Genomic DNA, 17,857 nt, shown 5'->3' with positions numbered 1-17,857 from the left:
TGGAAAACCCACCCAACTGACCAAAATCAACTCAAAATTCTCCCACACAACAGAACCTCCTCTCTTCCTCGCTGGCTTCAAATCTCTCAGTGGAATGATCAGTGGTTCGCTATCTGTCACCATCACAACACCACAAATCCCGCGAATGACTCACTTCCTTATAAACCATTGAATCAGATACCGAAGCAGTTAGGTTCTAAATGAAGTTTCGGACGTCGCTGATCACGTGACTCTGGCCAAACGAATCAAGCTTCGACACAGAGCTTCTGAAGCAGTGTGTTGATTTTTTTGACACACGCACCGGAGCATCAGCTTCAAGCGGGCCATCACTACCCCGAGGTATCTAAACTTTAGTAAGGAATGTGCACTTTTGACACCTCTGGTTAGCATTTAGTGGTCAGTTTCAAACGTATTTGATTTTTGCTTGTTATGAACAAATTCACTTCACTGCTTTTCACGATCTGTAACATCAATGCACGTTGTTCCGTTTACTGCATATTGCACTTTATTTATGTCTCTCATTCCACCTGCATCAACATTGTAAAGATCGTCACAAAGAGATGTATACATTTATAAATACTAATATTCTCTATTCCATTCTGCCTCCAAGCCAGAATTGCAGGAATGCACAACATGTTGCAGAAGACTCTTTCACTGCCCTCTGTGCCCCACTCTCAGCCCTGCTGTCAGGGCAAAGATCGAGGAGCATATAAATGGACACAGTAAAAATGCTTTGCCTTTCAAAGGTATGTTGGTATTAAATATACCTCATAGTTAAAGTTATAAATATGCACTTCTTTTCAGCACTTCTGCAGTCTCTTTGTTGACTTTAAAGTTGCTTTTCACATTGTACAGTTCAGTTCATTCATCAGTGAGAGAAAAAAGCGTGTTTTCATTAATTTTTTTTTTCCTGTTCACCACATTTCCTGACAGCTCTTGTGATCCACACCATTTTGCTTTCATTATTGAGGATGGCTTGGATGTTTTTGTTAATATGTACAATCTGATTGTTAGATAAACTGATTGCATTCTATACAACTACATTTAAATTACATGTTGTTTTTCTCTCTCTTACAGACAAAATGATATGCCGGTGCACTTTCACTGCCCTGTCTGTAACATGACAGTCATACAGCGTGGGGATATGGCAAGGCAATTATTGTCATGTCAGCATTCAGGACTGCTCCCCACTGAACTCTCCGTGGAGCCCCATCTCCCTCTCGATGTCTTGTCTCCAGCATCAAAACCATTATCTGAATCTTCAGTAGAACATTCATGTGCTCCCTCTGTGCTGAATGAAACTGGGGCTTGTGGAAAGTCCATGAAAATGAAATTCCCTCACTGTGATCTTAGTCTTTTAAAAAAAAACCTTCAAGGCTCACATGATGAGGAGGCATTCAAACAGATCAATAGGTGTTTTCCTGGCCTGTCATCTGCAGTGTTTTTGTGTAGAGGGACTTCTTCCTCTTTGTTTTTCAGTTTGCAGAGGACATGGAGCTCTTTTTAAATGTGCTGACGAGCAGGGACTACGGGTCAATGTGATGTTTGACATTTAATGGCCAGATGAAGTCACTGGCTGTTTGTTTGTGTTTTTATGTGTTGTTGCTTTTTCAGTGTACAGAATTCCAATTAAGCTTATTATAAAATGTTGTTCACTTTTTTATGTCCATACTCATAGTAAAAATTTTAAGTGTAAATGTAACAGCATTGTTTATACTTGTAACTTGCTATTAACATTAATGTATTACCCTGTAATCAATAATATTTTATACATTTTACGCATTAACCCTCTGGGCTCTATCCTGGCCATTTGTGGCCACTTCACTTCTTTTTTTTTGACTACTGCACTGCAGTGGACCAAAAGAATGACACAGGTTTGATCTTAAGGATCTAATAGTTGTGTGTGTCTGTGCATGACATTACAACGCAAATATGTATTTGCAAGATGGACTGGAATAAATTATGATGCATGAAATATTACACAGGCTGCAGTGAATTTCTGTTGATACAGACTATTGAGCTTTGAGTTTCCCAGTCAAACTTAGCTGTGAAGCACCTGCTAAAAACACTTTGACTCTTGTAGATTTCATAATAAGACACCATAGCCAAAATATCAACTCTAAAAAAAAATTCAAAGCACATACAGCAACAAACACTGTTAGCAAATGTGTCCTGGAGTTTATGCAGGTGCAGAAAGTGCTGCTGCTGTAAGTAAGCCTAACAGCTTCCAGATCACTTATTTTTCTGGAAAGATGGTAGGAAGGGCATCACTGCTCATCTCTACAATCTCCCAGATCTTGGAATACAAGCCTTTGTCCCATGAAAACCACTTCACAGTAGTAGGAGTCCACTAAAACCTACAAATGAAGAGTGATCCTGGAAGAAATAGGGCGCACATTAGTGACCTCACCAACTGCAAGACAGACTTGTCCCTGATGCTTATATGAAAAAAAGAAATAGGAAGATTTATGAAACCATTAGGACTTCATCACCTTTTTATCTGAAAAGTTCCTGGTAATATATAGCCTAACTGGCATTTAAAGAGTAAAAAGAATGTAGAAAAAACTTTGGTTTTGATGAAATGGACTGGTGATAATTTAAAGTGTCAAGTCAGTAAAAGTAGATAAATGTTTTAATAAATATACATTTTACAGCATTTTGTGAACATACACAAAAGGAGGGCCATTTTTGGCAACGGACAAGCTGAGAGAGAGTTTTATATTTTTGCTCACCTTGGAAAAAAATAATAGTGCACAATAATCAATGTTGATGTTAATCAATTAGATGTCCCAGACTACTATTAATAATACAGCGGTCCCTCGTTTATCACAGGAGTTACGTTCTAAAAATAACCTGCAATAGGTGAAATATGCGAAGTAGTTTATTTTTCTTCATTTTGTCATTTTTCCATTATGTGTTTTATCCTATTAGGGGCCATCGTGGCTCAAGAGTTGGCAGTTTCTCTTGTAATCAGGAGGTTGCCGGTTTGAACCCCGGCTCCGACAGTCTCGGTCGTTGTGTCCTTGGGCAAGACACTTCACCTGTTGCCTACTGGTGGTGGTCAGAAGGCCCGGTGGCGCCAGTGTCTGGCAGCCTCGCCTCTGTCAGTGCGCACCAGGGTGGCTGTGACTACAATGTAGCTGCCATCACCAGTGTGTGAATGTGTGTGAATGGGTGGATGACTGAATGTGTAAAGTGCTTTGGGGTCCTTAGGGACTAGTAAAGCGCTATACGAATTCAGGCCATTTACCATTTCCCTATTGTAAACTGTCCTTGGGTGTCTTGAAAGGCGCCTTTTAAATAAAATGTATTATTATTATTATTAGTAGTAGTAGTATTAGCTAAAAAAAAAAACCACCGTAGAGGGACGTTGTTAGCTGGCAGTTTTTTCAATGTTGAAATTTCCACATTCCGACACTTCAAATGCTTCAGGAGCTTTCCGCTCAACATCAGCACCACGGAAATACACAAATACATCCGTAGACTCCAGACAGAATTGGCAATGTGTTTTCGTGACTTTCAGGTGTATGGACCAATGTTTTCTTCTCTGATCAAAGCAGAAAGCTTTAATGAGCAGCTGGATTTGTCTCGCTTTAACTGGCTGGACATCGAAATGCAGCTGATTGAACTGAAAAGCTCGACTCTGTGGGGGTCAAAGTTTGCAGAACAACGAACGCAGCTGGAATCCACAGCTGTGCGTGTTCATGGAGCTGCCTTTTCACCTGCTGGACGTCACTACCTGACAAGTTTAACTGTCTTCAGAACATTGCAGAGGCCTCATTGACAGCATTTGGCTCTACATGTCTGTGTGAGCAGATTTTCTCTCACACGAAGTGTCCTCAGGTAGCCGTCTGAATGCTGGACACTTGGAGACTTGTGTCTCTGAGTGGGAGACCAGAGATCACATTAACATGTGTATCCCTGTATTAACAAAAATGCCATATTGGCCCAGTTTATGTTTCCTATCATTGCTGTGAGGAGACCATAAATAGCATTTGCATTTTCTGTTGTACAGTTGATTTGTTGTTATCAAGTTCTTGTTTGCACTGATCATCATAAAGGTTGCTGACCCCTGACCTGTGCTCTGTCAAGGCCTGGAGATCTGTGCTTTGGCAGACTGGGCCCATTTGACGTCCTCCTTGGCTCCTGTTATGAACGATCCTTACTTCTTGCCTGGAGGGCTGGTTAACCTGGGTGATTTGTTTAGAAGCCGGACTCTGCTCTCCTTTCAGCAGCTGCAACGATGTTTCGGCCTTCAGAATGTGGAATTTTCTAGATATCTGCAACTGAGGCACTTTATAATTAATGACACCACTCTAATGATGGACCCTACTAGGTCTGCAGTGGTGGATGCTTTGTCCTCCCTGCAGTCTGGGAAGTCCAATAGCTCATTTAATAAAGTCCTTAACTCCGGTTCAGCCCCTTACTTCCTGGCTGTAAAACAGGCTCAGGAAAGACACCTAGGACATCTATAACTGTTTAAGACTGGCAGAAGATTTGGGTCTGTGCCTCCAAGATATCTGCCTGTAACTGGACTCAATCGATTCAGTAAAAAATTGCACATAACACCCGCTTTAAAAAGTAAAATCGATGTAAACTCTTCCCCATTGTGCTGGAAGTGTAATGTGGAGGAGGGACTTTATGCATCGTCTTTGGTCCTGTGTGAAAATTCAAAAGATTGGGTTTGATGTTGCTAAGGTGCTTTCAGATATTTTCAATTTCCCTGTTCCTTTGTATGTGCCTCTGAATTTTGTATTGCCTGAGCAAGGTTTTAGTTCCCATATTCTTTTTCTTTTGTCTCTATTACTATGAGAAAAATCCTAATACAAATAGAAAGAAAAATTGTTTGAATCTGAAATCATGGCTCAAAGTACTTGTTGTGAGACAAGTTCTTTATTTTGACACCAAACTGTTTAATAAGAACTTTACACATAATTCATCAAATATAACTAATGCTTTAACAGTATCAGGATTTTATAATACAAACTTCAAATCTACAGGAAAAACAGCGGCAGAACATGTGGATTAAAATGCATTAACTTAAAAAAACCCAATAACAACATGTGGACTTCAAGCACAAAGTCATAGTAGTTATTGTTTGAAAGCCGGTTGATAGATTTAGTTCATTTTGGAAGCTTTCAGAGCAACTGGTGTGAAATTATTTGAGGCTTTGAAAGAAAAGGATTTAAGAGCAGGGATTACCAAAGCAGAAGAATAAATATGAAAAACGATTAAAATGTAACTGAAGTAATACATAAAATGAATACATAGAAAAAGCAAGTAGTATTTGGAAAAGAGGAAGAAAATCAAAATGAAAAAGAACTGATGTATATATCCAAATGGGTAGTTTTGATACAATTTTGGTAAAACACATTCCTATAACTTCTATAATGTAGCAAAAGGTACAACTACTAAACACTACGGTTTCCTAAGGGAAGAAATATTAAAATGTATCAGGGATGAAAACTTAGAACATTAAAATTCCCTCAAGTGAAAATAAACTTCATGTACATATCTATACTTACAGCTTCATTAATTTAACATTCACTGCAGGTCCAGAAATCAGAGCTACCTCATCAGATCCAAGTGTGACATCAGCTGCACTCTTTACAGGAGACTCCAGCTGAACTCTGTGGAGCCTGATCTCAAGGTGTTTAAGTCTGACCCTGAAACCAGGAGAGGATCTTTCTGTCTCGTCAGATTCATTGTGATCCAGTGATTTCAGTCCTGCATGATCACGCTGATGTTTGCGCAGAGCAGATAATGAAGTGAATGATTTTGCACATTGGTAACAGTGAAACAGTTTATTTGCAGCGTGGGATCGTTTGTGTTTGGAGTATGAAGTGAAATTCTTGAAGCTCTTGTCACTCTGGTCACAGCTAAATATCTCTTTCATGTGTGTACGTTCATGTTGGTTACGACTAGCTGAATATGAAAAGCTTCTGTCACAGTGTCTGCACTTGTATGGTGTCTCTCCTGTGTGGACTTGTTTATGACTTTTAAGGTGACCTGCAGTGGTGAAGGATGACCCACACTGGTCACAGACATGCTTTTTAACCCCACTATGGAAGAGTTCATGGCATTTTAAATCACTTAATGTGGTGAAGCCTCTCCCACATTCTTTGCAGTAGTTCATTTTGTCTCCAGTGTGTCTACGTCGATGTCGATTTAGATTCTGTCGATTACTGAAAGTATTTCCACAAAGGTCACAGCGAAAGTCTTTCCCACCACCACAGTGACGACAGGGTTGAGAACTGGATCCATCTGTGCCGCTCTGCTTCTAAACAAAGACACAAACACAGTGTAAGTCGGGGAACTCCTTTAACATTTTTATCCTGAACATTGCCTGAAATAAAGAGCATCTCTGCCAACATCCAGTTACATTTTACTGTTTACATTATAACACTCAACTTAATAGGCGAAAATGACTCTCCATTTTTCCATCTACCGTATTTTCACAACCATAAGGCGCACTTAAAAGTCTTAGATTTTCTTCAAAAAGTACGGCGCGCCCTATAGCGCAGTGCGCCCTGTGTGTTGTAATGAGGACGTAGTAGAGAACACCATGAGAACGCTAAAGGGTGAAGTGTGGCCGAGTTGGATCATCGAGCAAAGAGCGAGCGGGAGAAGCGTTTCGACGGTCACCATTCGGCTAAAAGCAGTTTCACTAGCTGAAGAGATGAACATTGAACATTTCCAAGGAGGTCCGTCTTGGTGCTTTCGTTTTATGAAACGGTGCCATTTTTCCATCCGGACCAGGACTACGGTAGCGCAGCAACTTCCAGCGGATTATAAGGAAAAGCTGGCCATCTTCCGCTCCTACTGCAGCAAACACATCGGCGACAAAAACATCCAGCCCAGCCACATCACTAACATGGACGAGGTCCCGCTCACTTTTGACATCCCGGTGAGTCACACTGTGGAGAAGAAGGGGACCAGCACGGTAGCGATACGCACAACGGGGTATGAAAAGTCGTCTTTTACTGTTGTGTTTGGCTGCCATGCTAATGGACAGAAACTGCCGCCTATGGTGATTTTTAAGCAAAAGACTTTGCCTAAAGAGAAGTTTCCAGCAGGAATCATCATTAAGGCAAATGAAAAGGGCTGGATGGATGAGGAAATGATGAAAGAGTGGCTGAGGGAGGTGTATGTAAGGAGACCAGGTGGTTTTTTCCACGCATCACCATCGCTCTTAATCTGTGACTCCATGCGTACCCATCTCACAGCCGATGTGAAAAAACTAGTGAAACAAATGAACTGTGAGCTTGCTGTCATTCCGGGAGGCCTGACAAAGGAACTCCAACCGCTGGACATCGGTGTGAACCGCCCGTTCAAAGTAAGGCTGCGAGCGGCCTGGGAGCGATGGATGACCGGTGGAGACCACAGTTTCACCAAGAGTGGAAGGCAGCGCCGGGCGAGTTACGCCACAATTTGCCAATGGATTGTAGATGCTTGGGCTAACATGTCTGCTGGCACTGTTGTTCGAGCTTTCGCAAAAGCCGGCATCATTTCCGAGGAGCCGCACGGCACGGAAAGTGACTCTGACAGTGAAGAAAGTGAACTTGGCATGTTTGATGTAGATTTAGCGCAGCTGTTCAATTCAGACACAGAGGATGAGGACTTCGATGGGTTTGATTGATGATAAAAATGTGAGTACCAAACTCAGTTTTGCTCCTGCTTTATTTTAAATACGCACACTTGTATGCTTGTGTGTTGTTGATGATGACGATTACCGGTAATAGAAATGTGAGTAAGGTACCGAACTCAGGTTTGCTCCTGCTTTATTTTTAAATACGCATACGGTACTTGTACAGTGGGGCAAAAAAGTATTTAGTCAGCCACCGATTGTGCAAGTCCCCCACCTAAAATGATGACAGAGGTCAGTAATTTAATTTGCACCAGAGGTACACTTCAACTGTGAGAGACAGAATGTGAAAAAAAAAAAATCCATGAATTCACATGGTAGGATTTGTAAAGAATTTATTTGTAGATTAGGGTGGAAAATAAGTATTTGGTCACCTCAAACAAGGAAAATCTCTGGCTCTCACAGACCTGTAACGTCTTCTGTAAGAAGCTTTTCTGTCCCCCACTCGTTACCTGTATGAATGGCACCTGTTTGAACTCATCATCTGTATAAAAGACACCTGTCCACAGCCTCAAACAGTCAGACTCCAAACTCCGCCATGGCCAAGACCAAAGAGCTTTCGAAGGACACCAGGAAAAGTATTGTAGACCTGCACCAGACTGGGAAGAGTGAATCTACAATAGGCAAGCAGCTTGGTGTGAAAAAATCAACTGTGGGAGCAATCATCAGAAAATGGAAGACATACAAGACCACTGATAATCTCCCTCGATCTGGGGCTCCACGCAAGATCTCATCCCGTGGGGTCAAAATGATCATGAGAACGGTGAGCAAAGATCCCAGAACCACACGGGGGGACCTGGTGAATGACCTGCAGAGAGCTGGGACCAAAGTAACAAAGGTCACCATCAGTAACACACTACAACGGCAGGGAATCAAATCCCGCAGTGCCAGACGTGTTCCGCTGCTGAAGCCAGTGCATGTCCAGGCCCGTCTGAAGTTTGCCAGAGAGCACATGGATGATACAGCAGAGGATTGGGAGAATGTCATGTGGTCAGATGAAACCAAAGTAGAACTTTTTGGTATAAACTCAACTCGTCGTGTTTGGAGGACGAAGAATACTGAGTTGCATCCCAAGAACACCATACCTACTGTGAAGCATGGGGGTGGAAACATCATGCTATGGGGCTGTTTTTCTGCCAAGGGGACAGGACGACTGATCCGTGTTAAGGACAGAATGAATGGGGCCATGTATCGTGAGATTTTGAGCCAAAACCTCCTTCCATCAGTGAGAACTTTGAAGATGAAACGAGGCTGGGTCTTCCAACATGACAATGATCCAAAACACACCGCCCGGGCAACAAAGGAGTGGCTCCGTAAGAAGCATTTGAAAGTCCTGGAGTGGCCTAGCCAGTCTCCAGACCTCAACCCCATAGAAAATCTGTGGCGGGAGTTGAAAGTCCGTGTTGCTCGGCGACAGCCCCAAAACATCACTGCTCTCGAGAAGATCTGCATGGAGGAATGGGCCAAAATACCAGCTACTGTGTGTGCAAACCTGGTAAAGACCTATAGTAAACGTTTGACCTCTGTTATTGCCAACAAAGGTTATGTTACAAAGTATTGAGTTGTATTTTTGTTATTGACCAAATACTTATTTTCCACCCTGATTTACGAATAAATTCTTTACAAATCCTACCATGTGGATTCATGGATTTTTTTTTTCACATTCTGTCTCTCACAGTTGAAGTGTACCTCTGGTGCAAATTACTGACCTCTGTCATCATTTTAGGTGGGGGAACTTGCACAATCAGTGGCTGACTAAATACTTTTTTGCCCCACTGTATGCGCCCTATGATCCAGTGCGCCTTATGTGTGTGTTAAATACAGTAATGGCACACATAACTGAGACTGCGCCTTTTAGTACAGTGCGTCTTATGGTCGTGAAAATACGGTAGTTCATTTAATATACAAACAATCATATCTAAACAACAAGTTACATCATATTCTTCACAAGTACATATGAAAAGTTCCAATACAATCGGTCTCACTCCCAATTTGAAGCAAAAATAATTGTTTTTAGTTAGTAAAGAACATAATAAGTCATCTAACACTGACCAGATTGTAGCAGTCATAAATTTGGAAGAAAGGGTAGAAAAGTAATTATTTAGTGTTTTTATGATCATGGAAGAAAAAAATAATAACTGAAACTAAAATCTGATGAACCTCACAACACTAACTTTAATTGCAGTAGAATAACTAACATGCTAAAACAAATTTAAAGAGCAGAGTTGTTCCAAACAGTCAGGCTTAAAATACAAGATAAAAATATAAATACATACCTCACAGTAACTGCACTTATAGAGTTTCCTTCTGGTGTGGATCTGCTGGTGCCCTTTCAGAGAATGTGGTGCTTTAAAAGTCTTCTCACACAGGTCACATTTATAAGGTCTCTCTTCAGTGTGGGTAAATGTGTGGTGATGTAACTGTGTGGCTGTTGTAAAGACTTTCTCACACTGATCACAGCAGTAAACATCCTGTCCAGTGTGAATCCGCAGGTGTCTTTTTAGGTAACTTATACTACTAAAGGTTTTACCACACTTGTCACAGCTATTCGCCTTAATTCCAGAGTGGGTATCTTGATGACATCGTAAGTTGCAACTGCGAGCAAACGTTTTACCACACTGATCACAGCTGTGTGCTTTAACTCCAGTGTGGATCAGTTGATGCATTTTTAAGCTTCTAGGATGGGCAAAAGATTTTCCACACAAGTCACAAATGTATGGTTTAACTCCACTGTGGATCAGTTGGTGTGTTTTTAAGTTGTCAGCCTGAGAAAAAGATTTTCCACACAAGTCACAGTAGTGTGCTTTAAATCCACTGTGGACGAGTTGGTGTTTTCTTAAGGTTCCAGCCCGGGTAAAATACTTTCCACACAAGGTACATCTGTGTGCTTTAACTCCACTGTGGATGAGTTGGTGTATTCTTAAGGTTCCAGCCTGGGTAAAATACTTTCCACACAAGTTACATCTGTGTGCTTTAACTCCACTGTGGGTGAGTTGGTGTGCATTTAAGTGACTAGGCTGGGTAAAAGACTTTCCACACTCATCACAGCAGTATGCTTTAACTCCACTGTGGATGACTTTGTGTTTTTTCAAGGTTCCAGCCTGGGCAAAAGACTTTCCACACAAGTCACAGCTGTATGCTTTAACTCCACTGTGGACGAGTTGGTGTGTTTTAAAGTTTCCAAGACGGGTAAAATACTTCCCACACTCATCACAGGTGTATTTTTTCTGCCCCTTTTTTCGGTGAGGTTTGTCGGCCTCCTGAGAGCGCTGACTTCTCGCTCCATGTTGGTCCTGCAGTGACAGAGATACAAACAGAGGCAGTGATTAAAATGCAGTCGTGGAACAAACTGAAACTGACTCCATTAGTGGAATCAAAGACGTCAACAAACACGTTGTAGGTCTGTTATCACCACATTCTGGAGATAATATCACATTACAAAGAAGTGCTACAATGGGAGTTGTAAGGAAAATGACATAATAAAAGAAGTACTGATCACTGGAGAAAATGACTGTATGAAAAATTGTGAGTTAGCTGATGATATTGTGTGCTGATAAAAACTCTGCCATTGCTGGTCCCAAGGCCATATGAGAAAGGAGGAGGGTTGGGCATGGGGTTAGCAACCCCGCCTTTTAAAACCTCGATTGCTACGGAAAGAGCAAACAAATCTCATCATCGATTGAACCAGGGCGAAGATGATCGGCAACCCTTGATGACAGCAGTGGAGGAAAGCCCTCAGGTCGTTACCTGCTTGATGGTCGATCAAATTTCGACCCAGAAGAAACTACCCGTTATGGAATATGGAATGTACAGACTCCGTTACAAACTGGTAAATTGGCCCAGCTTTAACATGAATACGACTCGTACCTCCCACCATTCATGGGACCCCATTGATGAATGTAGTTTGGCGAAGTCGGTTCAGGACCAGGTGGACGAAGACCTGGCACCCTCCATGGAGCTTTTTCCAGTCGATATCGGACAAATCTGTGTTACCGAAGTCAAGACAATGATCTGAGTCCTCAAGAGTGGAAAGGCCCCTGGCTTGGATGAGGCCCTCCCCAAAATGTTGAAGCACGGTGGACCCCAGCTGGAATTCGCTCTTACATGACTCCTAAACGCCAGCTGGTCAACATCGCGTGTACCTGATGAAACCAAAGGCGTCATCAAACTTCCGAAGAAAGGCGATTTGGGAGAATGTAACAACTGGTGGGGCATCACGCTACTGTCAGTACCCGGGAAGTTGCTTTGCCTCGTTCTTTCGAATTGGGATTGATATACCTTTAGTAGTCCCACAAGGGGAAATTTCATGATGCGCAGTGGACGATGAGCAGGCTGGAGTGGCCGGTCCTGTGTCGAGCAAATCTTCACTCTCCGCACGATCATTGAACAAACATTGGAATACCAAAGGAAGAGTTCTATCAATTCCATCGATTTCAAGAAGGCTATCCTACGTCACTATGGAGTCCCCCAGCAGTTTGTATATGCCCTTCATGGTCTCTATGCCAACTCCCGCTGCTGCATCCAGACGGCTGATGGCTGAGAAGATTTCTTTGAGATGAATAGTGGCATGGTAAAGTGCTTTGGGTGCCTTGAAAAGCGCTATATAAATCCAATCCATTATTATTATTATTATTAATACTGGCATGCGTACTATCACCTTTCCTCTTCCTTTTATCAAGTGACTTCATCATGCGACGATCAGCTGACCAAGCTAGTATCGGTGTCCCCTGGAAAAAAGGGCGTAATCTCATCGACTTGGACTTTTTTCCAGGCAACATCACCCTGTTGGGCTCGGCTCAGTAAGACCTCCAAGAGTCAACTGCAGCTCTGCAGAGGGAGACCATGAAAGTAGGTTTAAGAATCAGTGCCAAGAAGACCAAGGTACTCCGAGTTGGCTATGCACATGCACTAGTTCCTGTCATGATCAACCAACAACGTGCTGAAGAGGTGGAGAATTTCATGTATCTGGTCAGCATCATCTCAAATGACGGGATCTCTGATCGAGATGTCAACATCAAAGCAGAGAAGGCGGCCGGTGTTCTCTGATGTCTCCAACCTATTTGGAAATTGACCTCCCTGAATGCTAGGCTCAAGATCAAACTATTTAACTCTATCATCTTCCGACTGGCACTCAACAAATGCGATCACTCTAAGCCTGAATATGCTTCAACAACGTGGTCTGCGGTGAATCATGAGAATTTCCTATTGGGACCAGAAGATGAACGAAGAGGTCTCACAAAGAGCAGGCACCCACCCTCTAGCTGATGTTGTTGGTGAAAGGCGCTTCCACTTTGGGGGCCTTATTCATCGTCTACCGCCTTATTGCTCGGCCTAAGTGCTAAGTAAGCAAGTGCTGATAAAATATGGTCTTTGTATTTTCTTGTAACTTCTAAGGTTTTTGTTTGTGAATGTAGATTCTGTGTGTATAGAGGAGCCCAGGATGGAAAAGATAAAGCTGCTGTTAACAACCAGCTGTGCACACAACTTCAGCAACAGTGTAACTGTGATCATTTTTCTCACCTTTTGTGTTGAAGTCATTGTTTCCTCTCTAGTGGCTGAGCTGAATCCAAAGGGCTGAAATTGTTCCTCTGCTTCTCCACCAGACTTGTTATTTAGCTGGGACATAAAATGTATAGATATGTAATTTATCCCTGACAAATAGAAGCAGAGCAAATAAACAGTACACTGCTCAGTGACAACAATAATTATGAAGCTTTAAGGTGAAACCCCAGAAACAACTATCCTACTTTTCGGGAATAAGATGCATTAAGCGAAACAAAACAGACTAGTTTATCCCAAGGACAAAACTTTCAATGGGAGCATGATCAGTTACTGAAATATTACCAATGGAGGACCCGACAATTTGACTCACCAGAGAGCGAGACACCAGAAAGTAAAGTGAGGATGGGAAAAGAAAGTATAGTCTCTTTCTTGAGGATACAGAAGTCTTCGTATATCCGCCAGGCTCAGCTCCTCTGACACAACGTCCAAAGCAGCATCTACAGGGTGCTTATTTGGTCTAAGACGAGAGGATTAATCAAAAAACACATCCCTGACCTGGTTAAAATCCCCACCAATTACAATATTTATATTTCCAATATTCCGCACTGTGCTACACACTTCATGAAAAAATTGTGGTTGAGGAGAATTGGGGGCATATATGTTGACCAATGTCACTTTCTGCCCCTGTAGACATGCATCCAAGACCACCCATCTACTCTCCAGATCCGTATAATGATTGAGTACTTGAAAATCCAAATTTCTTCTAATCAATATAACCACGCCTCTTTTCCTACTGGAAAATGCACTAAGGTAAACTTGGGACACCCAGTCTCTTTTCAACTTTAATGATTCCACCTCATCAAGATGTATCTCTTGAATCAAAGCTATGTCTGTCTTTTACAGTTTCAAATATGTGAGGATTTTAATAGCATTATGACACTCCACGACACTATTTTACATAATTCCATGAAACCACGTGAGCCAAAGTATTTTTGGTGTTCCAAAAGAATTCCAGTTGATTGGTTCAGCAGCCCGTCACTATCACATCAACTGCACATTTGAGCTGTTATGATGTCGGGGCAGCATGGGTGCAAGCATCTTTTTCTGCTGATGCCCACGATGCCACTCTGTGGTATGGCCCATGTCTCCCGTATCAAAAACCACCATTGCACCACAGTAAATGCTGCGCATCATGTTGTCAGCTTTAATAATAATAATAATAATAATAATAATAATAATAATAATGGATTGCATTTATATAGCGCATTTCGGGACCCCTCAAAGCGCTTTACAATACCACTATTCATTTACTCCCACATTCATACACTGGTGAAGGCGAGCTACAGTTGTAGCCACAGCTGCCCTGGGGCAGACTGACTGGCTTTACTGTATCTTAGCCAGTGAAACTGGTCAAGCCACTCTCTTTGAATTGTATACACTTGCCCCACTTTTACTGTCAGCGGGCTCTGGCTCGGAGTCGATCATATGTGGCTCATTATCTAATGCTGTCTCCGAAACAGTGTTAAACATAACCTCAGAGGTTGATGGCTCACTGTCAGAGCACTGGCTATGAATTTCGGATGGATCAGGCCTCAACTTCATGACAAATTTATTAATCTTTCTTAAAAGATTTTCTCATTACCCACAGCTACATCTACTTCTATCAGGCCTAGGCCACTCACCTCCCTCTCTCCGCCTGCACCTACAGGAATATCTGGAACACAGTCAATAAAAGAGGTCCCACCCTTGACTATCTCTGATTGGTTTAGACCATGATATGGGCATAATGTGTGTCTGTTGTTAACCACACAGAGACTTTCAGACTGGGTTTTTTTCCTTTCTTGAACGGCTAATCGCACCAGCGTGACGCAAGATTTTTTTTGGTTGCACCATTGAGAAATTAGGTCACGACCTCCAGTGCCCTATTCTAAGGATATTATGTGTTTCCTCAGGGATTAATAATTACATTTATTTAAGTTATATCTATTTTCAATGGTGAGCATTTTCAGCAGTCATACATATATGTGAATATGTCACGCAACACATTACTTGTCAAAAAACTGTGTGTGTTAACTGTGTGTGAAGACCAGTGTTGGGAAGGTTACTCTTAAAATGTATTCCATTACGTTACTCAATGACAGAAACATATTCTGAATACTTTGGATTGCTTAATATATTATCATGCTTTTTACAACTATGTGAATGTACTATTGCTGTGTGATTTATTACTGTTACTGAAGGTCCGCGACTCCGAACTGTAGTAAAGGGACCTCTGGCTAATACGTCGGGTTCGTGTCGGGCTCGTAGCCGAAAAATAGCTTTACTTTGTTGTGTGGGTCAACTTTTCTTGCGAGAGACAGAGAGAGGCGTTGAAAGGCTGCTCCAATGGAACTTATTGTTTTCGGAGGAAAACACGAACACAGCGTACAGTCGAGTCTTAATAGCTTACTTACAACTGGGCTCATCAGACTCTCTTTTTGGCTGCAGTGGTTATTATTATATTTACATGCTTCCAGCTCCCGTTTCTGCTCGATGACAGCGTGTACTTTATGACTTTCCTTTTTCTCCCTCCTCTTGCTCACAGACCCATAACGTGTATGGCAGTCCATTCTCCCTGCAGCACGGACTACACTGCCCATGATGCTACATTCTTTGCCTCTGCCTGTAGCATTCTGCCTATTAGCTTAGCATAACAACAACAACAAAAAGGCGCTCTCTCACCCAGGAAACACACAGTCGCAGAGAGAGAGAGAGCGTCGCCCTGTAACCATGGCAACCGTAACGCTGCCGCCTGGAACAACAGCACGTAGCTGTCAAACAAAACCCAAACAGGCCTGACCCGCGACAATATGAAACAGGAAAGTACCGCCGTGTAATCCATTTATTTCAACAAAGTAACTGTATTCTAAATACCACCTTTTTAAACGGTAACTGTAACAGAATACAGTTACTCATATTTTGTATTTTAAATACATAACGGCGGTACATGTATTCCGTTACTCCCCAACACTGCTGAAGACACATTTGATATTTCTCCTAGTATTTAGGTATGAACACAAAGGCGATAGGCAGATAGCAAAGATGAAAATCCGCTCAAGGAGACTTCAAAGTTACGTAGATTATACTGTAGAAATATGAACAGGTAGAAACGGGTAAAGTGATCGTTTTTTATCGGATTCGGTCGTGGAAGAGATTGTTCAAGCCACGTTTCCGAAGTAACAAAGAGCCGACGGATGGCCTGGATTGCAGCCATTCGAAGACCAAATATAACGTCCCAGAACACTCCAAGCATTTCCACAAAGGTAAGTCTTCTGTTGTAGTTATTACGTAATTTATCATAACATAATTGTTGATGTAGGTTACAAATAAGTCTTCATTTGAATTGAATTTGTTGGGCTATGTTGGGCTATTAGATCTGAAAATGTTGTGTAACACTACAACCTGAAACAACAATTAGATTGCGTTGGTCTGTACAGGAGATAAAGGACAAAAATGTAACAACAGCTGTGAAATGGAATAGTCCAAATCACCAAAGTAAACTGGACCTGGGCTTGTTGCAGGGATCTGAAGTCACTAAACATTTTGTGAGTGTATGCACTCACACTTAGGACCATATAATAATAAATATGTGCGTGATGAAAGCTGGGCAGCACGCTAACGTCCTTACTCCACTCTGTATGCTTATATGGGTCTGACCCTTTCACTCCTTTGATTTTTCCTCGTTCTTTGTTTTGCCTTTTCGTCAAGTCTGCCTTTGTACGGACCTGCCGTGTTCTCCGTCGTGTTGTAGATGACTGATTTTGGGGCAAATAAAATCCAAGTAGACATTAAAACCGCAGAATTAATGATTACTGGTGCTGGAAATGCAATACCACTCGTAACTACAATGCAATGCACGAAAGTCACGTGGTCTGTTAATCTCTATTCACTCAGCTTTCGCTGTGAGTTCTATGCTAGCTGAGCGTTAGCATGCCGTCTGTGCAAATGCTTGCAAAGAGCTAAAGTTGTGTTAGCAGCGTTATGTGTTGTTTCTATCCTGGAGGACGTTTCCCGTCTACCATCGCGCTCTCGTTCTTTAGTTCAATAACAACTAGTAATGCCAATGTCCACGCTGTAGACTGCGCCACCATTTTTCAACACACGAACTGAAAACAGCTGAATACAGCGCGAGTGTAAGAAAAGACAGGGGGTAGACGGGCAGACTAACAATTCCAAGGAATTAGACTAAATGATCTCAGTTTCCATCCCTACTAAACACTTACCTTTAGATGAGCCCACAAACAGAGAGAACCTCCGTGATGGAGCCGAAGTCAGCAGACTGACACAACTATCGATAAAAACAATGCTAGTGGGATAGCCTTACTCTTCTTCTTAGTCTTCTTTTAAGTGTAATGGCATTTTGCAAAAGTGCATTACCGCCACCTACTGGACTGGAATGTGGATCAGGAACTGGAAAAAAACGCATCCATTCTAATCACAAATTTCAACAGCTGACCACAGACCTGAGACAGTTTTTCTGGCTGTTTTTCAAATGTAAAATATCTTTAGCTTCTCAAAATTTGCCATTAACGTCTTCCTCTCCTGGACATGTGCCTGGCATTCTAACAGTGCATGCTTAACAGATTCAATTTCTTTGCAGTAAGCACTAAGGGTAGGTTTTGATTATCGATTTATCAATTGAAATCGATTCTTGCTTGGATAATGTCATAT

The 17,857-nt window shown here is 42.0% G+C and overlaps 1 long non-coding RNA gene across 3 annotated transcripts; it reads right to left on the bottom strand.

Annotated features, from left to right (window-relative positions):
* Nucleotides 1-4,888: 4,888 nt before the first annotated feature.
* Nucleotides 4,889-17,567, bottom strand: LOC309714163. Of its 3 annotated transcripts, none has more exons than XR_014278831.1 (5): nt 17,410-17,567; nt 13,518-13,664; nt 13,166-13,261; nt 9,922-10,938; nt 4,889-6,277 (listed from the first exon to the last, which is right to left on the bottom strand). It is a non-coding gene; the product is annotated as an uncharacterized lncRNA (long non-coding RNA). The 3 variants fall into 3 exon arrangements; XR_014278832.1 differs by having other exon boundaries at nt 4,889-6,280; nt 17,410-17,559; XR_014278833.1 differs by lacking the exon at nt 13,518-13,664 and having other exon boundaries at nt 4,889-6,280; nt 17,410-17,551.
* Between the last annotated feature and the right edge of the window lie 290 nt (nt 17,568-17,857).

The sequence above is a fragment of the Aulonocara stuartgranti genome (genome assembly GCF_965226115.1).
Source record: "Aulonocara stuartgranti genome assembly, chromosome: 9".
Lineage (NCBI taxonomy): Eukaryota > Metazoa > Chordata > Actinopteri > Cichliformes > Cichlidae > Aulonocara > Aulonocara stuartgranti.
Note: the sequence above shows the minus strand (reverse complement) of the source record. Positions and strands in the feature narration are given on the sequence as shown.